This window comes from Vicia villosa, unplaced genomic scaffold (assembly GCF_029867415.1).
Source record: "Vicia villosa cultivar HV-30 ecotype Madison, WI unplaced genomic scaffold, Vvil1.0 ctg.000525F_1_1, whole genome shotgun sequence".
Lineage (NCBI taxonomy): Eukaryota > Viridiplantae > Streptophyta > Magnoliopsida > Fabales > Fabaceae > Vicia > Vicia villosa.
Genome location: NW_026705243.1, coordinates 514,684 through 523,553, shown reverse-complemented (window position 1 = coordinate 523,553; position 8,870 = coordinate 514,684). Strand labels below are relative to the sequence as shown.

At 36.5% G+C, this 8,870-nt stretch overlaps 1 long non-coding RNA gene across 8 annotated transcripts; it reads left to right on the top strand.

The window, feature by feature from the left end:
* Positions 1–4,425: 4,425 nt before the first annotated feature.
* Positions 4,426–7,868, top strand: LOC131629146 (uncharacterized). 8 transcript variants are annotated; one of them, XR_009291975.1, is made up of 4 exons: positions 4,426–4,692; positions 4,799–4,914; positions 5,584–5,687; positions 5,822–7,868. It is a non-coding gene; the product is annotated as an uncharacterized LOC131629146 (long non-coding RNA). The 8 variants fall into 8 exon arrangements; XR_009291969.1 differs by having other exon boundaries at positions 5,041–5,687; XR_009291973.1 differs by having other exon boundaries at positions 4,799–5,208; positions 5,587–5,687; positions 5,806–7,868.
* The last annotated feature ends 1,002 nt before the right edge of the window (positions 7,869–8,870 follow it).

Genomic DNA, 8,870 nt, shown 5'->3' with positions numbered 1-8,870 from the left:
GTTGCTCTTGGGAGTCCATTTGAAAATGCCTTTGGGAACCAAGAATCTCCTAAAGCGACATTTTTTAATGGTATGTCCCCTTTTGCAACAATATAGACATCTTGAGTTTGAGTAGTCATCACATTTACTAGATTGATCTTTTATCACATAAGTGTATCGTTGATACAGATTTATCATACTGTTTTTGAAATGTGATCGATCAATAGCATATGTGATTTTTGGTTGTGAGGCCTTGTCTAATTTGGCTTTGATAGTTTTAACTTCTTTTTGCCAAATGTGACAAGTTTCACATCCTCCCCACTTAAACCAAGGACCTTTGTCAACAACGCTTGTGTCTTTGATACTTTTGATCATAGATTCCTTGAGAGTTTCTAATTCCTTTTCGGAATCGGAAACTTTCTTCTCAAGGTATTTAAAAATTCTTTTATTTGAGGCTAAGCGTTGAAATGCTTCCTTAGCTTCATGATGCAAGGTATCAAAGGCATGCTTTAATTAAAAATAAGACATAGAATCAACATTATTATATTTATCATGACTTACAATCTTTTTCTTCTTTTGATGTGCCATGAGACATAGGTTGACGGTTTGCTCTTCATCGCTTGAGCTTTCTTTGCTAGATGAGTCACTATCACTTTCCCAAGCGATGTAGGCTCTTCTTCCTTTTGGTTGCTTCTTTTGAGGTTTACTTTTGGTCTTATCTTTCTTTAGTGAAGGGCAATCCGGTTTGTAGTGACCAGGTTTTCCACAGTTGTAACAAGATCCTCTAGGTTTAGTCTTCTTGTACTTATCTTGCTTGTTAGACTTTGATTGACGTCTATAATCAACTAGATTGTTGTCCGAGTGCTTAATTTCATTCTTTCGAAGATATTTGTTGTACCTTCTTACGAATAACCCCATATCTTCATCCGGACTTTCATCTTCATCACTAGACTCACTATCACATGTATCTTTGGTGGATGACTTAGAACTTGAAGCCTTTAAAGCGATAGACTTCTTTTCCGTGTCCTTTGACGTTTCTTTCTTTTCTTTCTTTTCGTGCTTGTTTAGGTTCATGAGGTCTTGCTCATGTTCTTCAAGCTTTCCGAATAGAGCTGTGAGACCCAATGTAGTGAGATCATTGGCTTCTTTAATTGTCGTGACCTTCGGTTGCCATTCCCTACTAAGACATCTCAAAACATTGTTAGTAGCTATGGCATTGGGAGTAATATGTCCCAATGTGTGTAATCGATTTATAATGTGAGAGAATCTCTTTTGCATATCCGCAATGGTTTCACCATGCTTCATATGAAAGAGATCAAACTCTTGCGTTAAAGTATTGATTCTAGCTAGCTTAACATCATTAGTTCCTTCATGGGCGACTTGTAATGCATCCCACATTGCCTTAGCCGATTGGCAATGCGACACACGAAAGTACTCATCGACCCCTAAGGAAGCTATAATCATGTTTCTGGCTTTCCAATCATACCCGTAATTCTTTTCATCTTTTTCATCCCATTGTGTTTGAGGTTTAGGTCTTGTGATGCCAGCATCGTTGGTTATGGTGATAGCCATAGGACCATTGACGATGACATCCCAAATTTTTCTATCAACGGAGTTGATATGAATGCACATACAGTCTTTCCAATAACTATAGTTTTCTCCAGTGAAAACAGGCGCTTTAGTATACGCCCCTTTTTGACCGTTCTCCATTTTCTAAAAAGTTATATCAAGCACTAGAATGAACCGGAGCTCGTGATACCACTTGTTAGACGATAGGACTGGTCTAGAGGGGGGTGAATAGACCACCTTTTTCGACTTAAGAAAATTTTAGCTATTTGAAACGTGACTTCCCTGAATCACTTAATCGCCTAAGATGATTATGTTATCGGGGACCGGATATGTGCACTAAACCGAACGGATGAGAATGTCAAGTGATGAATTAAGTTTTAACGAATATCTCGATTGTCACAATTACACACTATATGGTATATTACTCACAATGAACGTTTTCACTAAAATATGAACAAAAATTTGATTGAGTAATTTTATCGAACACTTGGTGATCGATATTTTACCTAGCCTTAGTTTTTGTTCAATAATGGAAATAAACGAAAACAAGTGAAAATGTGATAAAGTAAAAGCGATAAGGAACACGATATTTGTTTAGGCAGTTCCTGTATCGTCCTCGCAGGAGTACGTCTGCCCCTAATTTCAAATGAAATTAGGAAAGTTTTATTTGATTGCAAAATGTTTAACAAGGATAGAAAGTACCAATCACCAACTACAATCATGCAGTAAAATTGAAATACAATTCGATCCTCCCCTTGATTCAAGTCGAATCAAGTCAATGTCTAAGATCTTCACGATCAAGACCCCGATCATTCCTTTCTCAATCCTCCAGTTGTAGCAAGTTTGTTGAGTAGATCTTCAATCTCTCAAACCCTTATGCACGGCTGAATTGATTACCAAAGCAAATCGATCGTCAAAAACCTTCGAACAAAATCTTTGATGAGGAAGGAAAAACCCTAAGGTTTTATACAAGAAACACCCTCAACAATCTTCACTCGAACAACATGAATGTCTACCGTCGAATCTCGAACAAGACAAACTCTACCGTCGAACCTTATCAACACACGTTTCTTACTTCGATCGAGAAAGATGATTATGTGTGATTCTCGATCAATAAGCGAAAGGTTGAAGATGAGAAGAAGCTGAGTCTATATTTCATGTTTCTTGTTATTTTTCTATTGAATGATCACTTGAGTATTTATACCACATTTGATGCATATACCAATTTGAACACAGCAGAAAAACCAGATTAATTAGCGACAGGTCGACCTGCTCTCTGCATAGGTCGACCTATTGAGTTTGTTGCACCTGAGAAAGAAGAATGTGTGACACTTGCGTCAACCTGAAGGGTCGGCGTGCGCATTCCCGTGAGTTCCCCAAAATCCTGTGCGTCGACCTGCTCCATCCATGCGTCAATGCATTTTCCTTTTTCATTAGAGGTTCAAAAGCTGGATGCGTCGACCTGAAGGGTCAGCGTGCGCATACCCAAGATAACTCAAAGTTCCATGCGTCGACCTATGCATGTAATGCGTCGACGCATTCACTCCTTACTTGGAATCTTTCAGAATCAGCTTGCAATGGGTCGACCTATTTCATCCATGAGTCGACCTATTAGTGTCTTGTGGTCAAAGATACTTGTCTTTGTTGCATTAGCTCGGTTTCTCAGATTCCATTTGGGTTGTAGTTGATTCACAATGTTTTGACGTCATGAAAACTACAGGGGTCCGGCTGCATGAACCCTTTTCCTGACATACTCGATAACAAGATCTTGTGCTGGTTCAGAAGTAAGCAACGCGTAGCGTACGCATACTGAACAGACTCGATGAGACTGGGGGGGTTGATTGCTAACCCTTTCCGCGTGCCTTCCATGAGGACTTAACGGAATGCCATATAGGACTTATTACACCGTGACTCCCTGCCGTAAAGCACAAATATAAACACACCAACAAAAACAGAGCCTCTTTCGAGGGCTTGGCCAGATGCATGTCTAAGTCCTACTTCTCATGTTGTAGGATGATGCGGAAAGCAGTAAAAGGGACAAGGAGACAATACCGAACGGATAGCAAATCCGTAATGAGCTAGCAAGTGTAAGCAGAGAAGTCCGGATTACTTCGCGTAAGCCATCATCAAGCAAAGCAAGTCAGAAAGCGTCGTCGTGAAAATAAATCCCGAGCGACATGTGGTACACGTCGAGCATAACCACACAAGCAACCTGCAAGAGAACACATGCCAGACAATACAAGAATATACATCTCAATGAATGAGAGATCAGGTGACTAGCATCGGAAAAAGGTTCGTGTCCCACAAATAAAGTGGAACACGATGCAAATCAAGTCGTAAGACAAATCGCACCGGAAGCGAACTCGTGTCCCACAAGTAAAGTGGAACACGAAGCAAGTCGAATCGCAATCGAAGGCTCTCTCAAAGTACCTCGCACATCTCAATACCCAAATCAATAATAACAAGGAGGCATGCACCCGCCATAGAAAATAATAGAAATTAAATTCTAAGTAAATTCTAAAATAAAACCTAACAAGATTAAATTGTTTTTTATGACATTCTCATCTAAAAAATAACAACAACAAAAATATGTACAAAAGCATTTACATCCTAACAAGGAAAAAAAATTACATATTTTTTATTCATTTTCAATAAGCTAAAATTCTAACAAAACTATAGTGATTCACTACAAAAAAATGGCTAAAATGAGGGGGTTTTTTTGTGGGGAATTTGTAAAACCCCCGAAGTTAAGTTTGAGAGAGATAATTAAGCCACATATATTCATTTAATTAAGGGGGTTTAGAAAAACCCACGGGATAAAGACTTAAAATTCCTTTTTTTATTTAATAAAAATATATATGTATTTTTAAAGTTTTCTCTCATTCAAGTCTCACGTTCTTCTCTCTCCTATTTCACTTTCGCTACCTTTCACCACAAAAACCCTAGACACGATAAGGTTTTCAACCATCTGCGTGCGCCGTGAAACCCAGCGAGAATAATGAATCCATTTTCATTCTTTGCTCAACACTAGCTTTCACTTGAATCGTACGGATCGTTATTTGGAGCATCATTGAATTTCTCCTCTTCTTCTCTTACTGCGTAATGAATTCCTCTGATCTCTATACTTCATTTTCAGTTTCTTATGTAAGTCTTCTTCATTAAATTACTCAATAATGCTTACCATTTCGAAAACTCCCAAATTTTTATTGAAACCCTAATTTTCTTTTCTTTCATTGTTTGCAACTCACAGGTTTCTTATTAAAGATGACCAAAACGATGTCTCACGTGTATATGGGTAGCATTAATTCAAGACTAACATAGAAGGACCAGGAAGACGAGTTCTATGTTTTACGATGTTATTAGAAGGTAGTTAAAAATATATGAGTATTTTCTACTCCAAATTTAGTTACATGTATGTAAGGGGTTTCTCTGTTTTGAAGAAAAATGTTTTTATGTTTCTAACTCTTAATTTTTTTATTCTTTCTCTTCTAGACACATTCAATTCTTTAGGTTGGGTTAAAGACTATTGCAGAGTTTTTTGTACTCTCAAATTTCAGAAATATGAAGAAGTTATACACTTTAACCAATAAGAATTCAAGTTCAATTGGTGTTGAAAAGTTTTTTGAGGTGATGTGTGACATCAAAATTAGGGATGATAAGGTCAGCTAAAGTTTGTTTTTTATTTTTAAAACTCTGTCTTTACTTATTCTGCATTTTTGTTCTTGATTAAGCATTTAGTTTAATGAATATGCAGTGTATTTATGAATGTTGATGGTCTGAATGTAGAGGGAAATAAAACTGAAACGTGACAAATAATTGTCACTATCATTGGAGATAAAAAAGGCCAGCCAAAATAGATGTGTTTGACTTATCATTTATGATAATTATTGGCTTGGTATGAGTGAGATTGTATGATATATATTACTTATATGATTTTCAATAGTACCACACCACCTCTTATTGCTCTAGTGAATTACAAGGGCTTGATTTTTTGAATTCCCTCTTTCCTTTTGTGAGATATTTTTATTTTTATAGAAGGTGGTAATGGGTCTTCGAAGTCTCCACCTTTAACTCCCTATGAAGAATTGTTAGAGATATTTTTCGATGATCAATTTGAAGTTATGTTTGAGTACCCAAAGGTAAATATTTTGTGAGTTACTATGACACCATACACACTTGCACATAGACATCGATTATAGTTTATTTTGAGTATTTGTTGGCTTTATTAGGACTGTTGTTGTTAATAATGGAATATAGCTTTCATAAATTGTAGATATGAAGGTATGGATTTCAAATATGAAGCTTATCCAAGTGGCTGGTACCAAATGGAAGGTAGTTTATTAACTTTTGTGGTTGCCTTGTGTGCTTGGAATAAATCCATCATGAAAAGTTCAAATCGATTTTCTTAAATATTGATGTGTGGTATGTAGTTTATGGCTTTTGAAAGTTATAGAAAATTATGCTTTTGTGCATTTATGATTTTGTGTTTAAATTGATCAAGATCTTAATGTTATTTTAATCAAATATGTTCTTCTCGGTAAGCCTAAAAGTCTTTTGCATATAAATCTAACCATGATTGTTGGCAAGAAAATTTCAATAAGTTAATCTCTTTCTCTTCTAAGTATTATGGAAAAGAGACGGCATGTTGCTTTAAACTATGATGGAACATATATGCATCTACTAGTTTTCTTTCTTTTGAAACTCACTACATGGCCTATGTCTTTGTTCGTGACACTCCATTTCAATACAAGTCCACTAACAATATGTATTTAATGATGAAAATTAGCACTTGTGTGATGGAAAATGTCTAATTTATATACTGGATATATGCTTAATGATTGAAAGTATCTATTGTAGGGAATGACAACAATCAATTGATGTTACTGTAGGTGGGATTATTAGGTATAAGGAAGCTTATTTTCTGAGACAATGCTGAAATAACTAAAGAGCTTGAGAGCTTGGCAAAGTCTATACAGCAAGAGTTTGCATGAAACATTTGTTATGTTTTTTTTATGATTAGTTTTCAATTTATTGAGTTTGAAATGATAAGGAGTAGTAAAAGTATTGGAATATAAATAAACTGTAATGATCTTGACCATTTGAAATATTAGTGTTGGTATTGTTTTATCTTGACTTTCCTTGGTAGGAAAAATTAAAGGAATAGAAATGGAATCTCTGTAGCTTATGTTTTTTATGTTCATATAGTATATATTTTTATTTTGGTTATTTTGAATATTGTAATTATTTTTTTTTACACATTTTAAATAATTTGCGGGGGTTTTAAAACTCCACAAATAAAGCCCCCTCAGTTTGAACACGATACCAGCGGTCGCCCAAAACTCCCGCAGATAAATGGTGGGAATCGTATAAGCGGCAGTTTTCATAACTCCCGCAAATCATTTTGCGGAGGTCAAAAACCCCCGTTATATAGCTTAAAAACCTCCGCAATCAAGCGTGTTTTTTTGTAGTGATTTTATATTATTGTCATGATATCAAAGGAAACTGATCAGTGGTTTTCACACATATATTTTCCGTTGTTTTTAAGTATTTTTAAGTTATGTCATTGAGTGTTTTATTTCTTTATTCGTCATTTTATGCTTTGGTTGTATGTTTTAATGTTTTCAGGTTCATATGGAGAAATCAGAGTAAATCAGTGCGAAACTCGGATTTTTGAGGAAGTTCAGAAAACATGCTACAGGAGGCCTGACACGGGTGGCCGTGTTGCACAACACGGGCCGTGTCAGGAAGAGGGCGCAAGAAGAATGGAAAGACAGTGAAACAACACGGGTTCCCGTGTTGCACAACACGGCCCGTGTTGCACATCCTGGGACTCGACAGCAAAAATAAATATGACAGGTGACCAACACGGGTGCCCGTGTTGCTCAACACGGCCCGTGTTGGGTTTGACGCTGATTTCAGTGATTTTTGTGATTTTGTTCAGTGGTTTGCCTGCGAGGGTGTTTTTGGGATTTCCAACCAACTTAAGCGAGTCTGCACTATTTAGGAGGGTTTTCAAGATGAATTAGGGATCTTTTTTGCCACACGAAGAATTGGAGGATTGAGAAAGGAAGCCTATGCAATTGGAGAAGAACAGAGAACTCTCATGAGCGGAAGCCATTGAAAATCAAAGTTCATCATCTCTATTGTAATGTCTTTATTTGATATCTTTGTAATTTCTTTGGATGATATGAGTAGCTAAACCCCCCAATGCTAGGGGGGTGTCCCTGATTAACATTTGTGATGATTTTGAATTCCGAATTTCAATAACATATTTCTCTTTCATGTTTAATTTAATGGTATAAGGTTTTTAATGCTTTCCTCGTCGGACCAACTGGATTGATTTATGACTGACAATTAGGATTGACATCCATTGTTAGGGTTTTTATACCATTATACTATAGTAGATATCACCTAGGACTAGGGATACCCTATAGTAACCGGATTATTCTTGATTATAATAATACTTGATTTGATCACTAATTTCGAAGGACTTTGGGATTAGGATTTCAATGTTCAAAGGTTTGCCTACTAAGGACTTAAGAGCAAATACCGTTAAGAACCGGTAATTGATAAGTTGAATTTTGTTAATAAAACAAGGGTTCAGAATTGTTACATGTTAATGCACACACCTACCCTGGCATGTTACTCATATTTGGCTAAATCAACCTTTTTAAGTTTATTTGCAATTTAATTCGTACTCATAAAAACCAAAACCCCAAGGCTTTTTGTTTAATTGAATTCCTACTAACTCTATACTATCACGCAGTCCTTGAGATCGATATTCGGGGAATTTCCCTATTATTACTACAGAGGCAAAATAGTACACTTGCTATTTTTCCGATCAAGTTTTTGGCGCCGTTGCCGGGGACTGCCGAAGATTATTGAGTTTTTAGATTTATTTCAATTAGAATTTTGTTGCTCTGCGACTAAAATTTTATTTTCTGAAAAAAGATATTATTTTATTTTTGTTCCTCATTCTAATAATTGTCTAATCTGTTTATGCGAGGTAAGGCCTCAGCAGAATTTCTTTTTGACGTAGAAATTGAAAGGACTTTTCACGCAAGGCGCAGACATGCTCGTCAAACTAAACTAGAATCCGAGGAAGAAGTGATTACAGTTCATTCTAGTTCAGACACCGAAAGTGAAGAAGAGATCATGGGCGAGGTACCACCATCAGAGAGACTTCTCGGAGACTATGGTGCTAGAAACACACCGGGAGGAAGGCTAACTATTGTCAACCAACCGGTGAATGTTCCTAATTTTCAATTGCATCCAAGCACCATCACTCAGCTCGAAAGAAAGCCTTTCACCGGAAAGGTTAA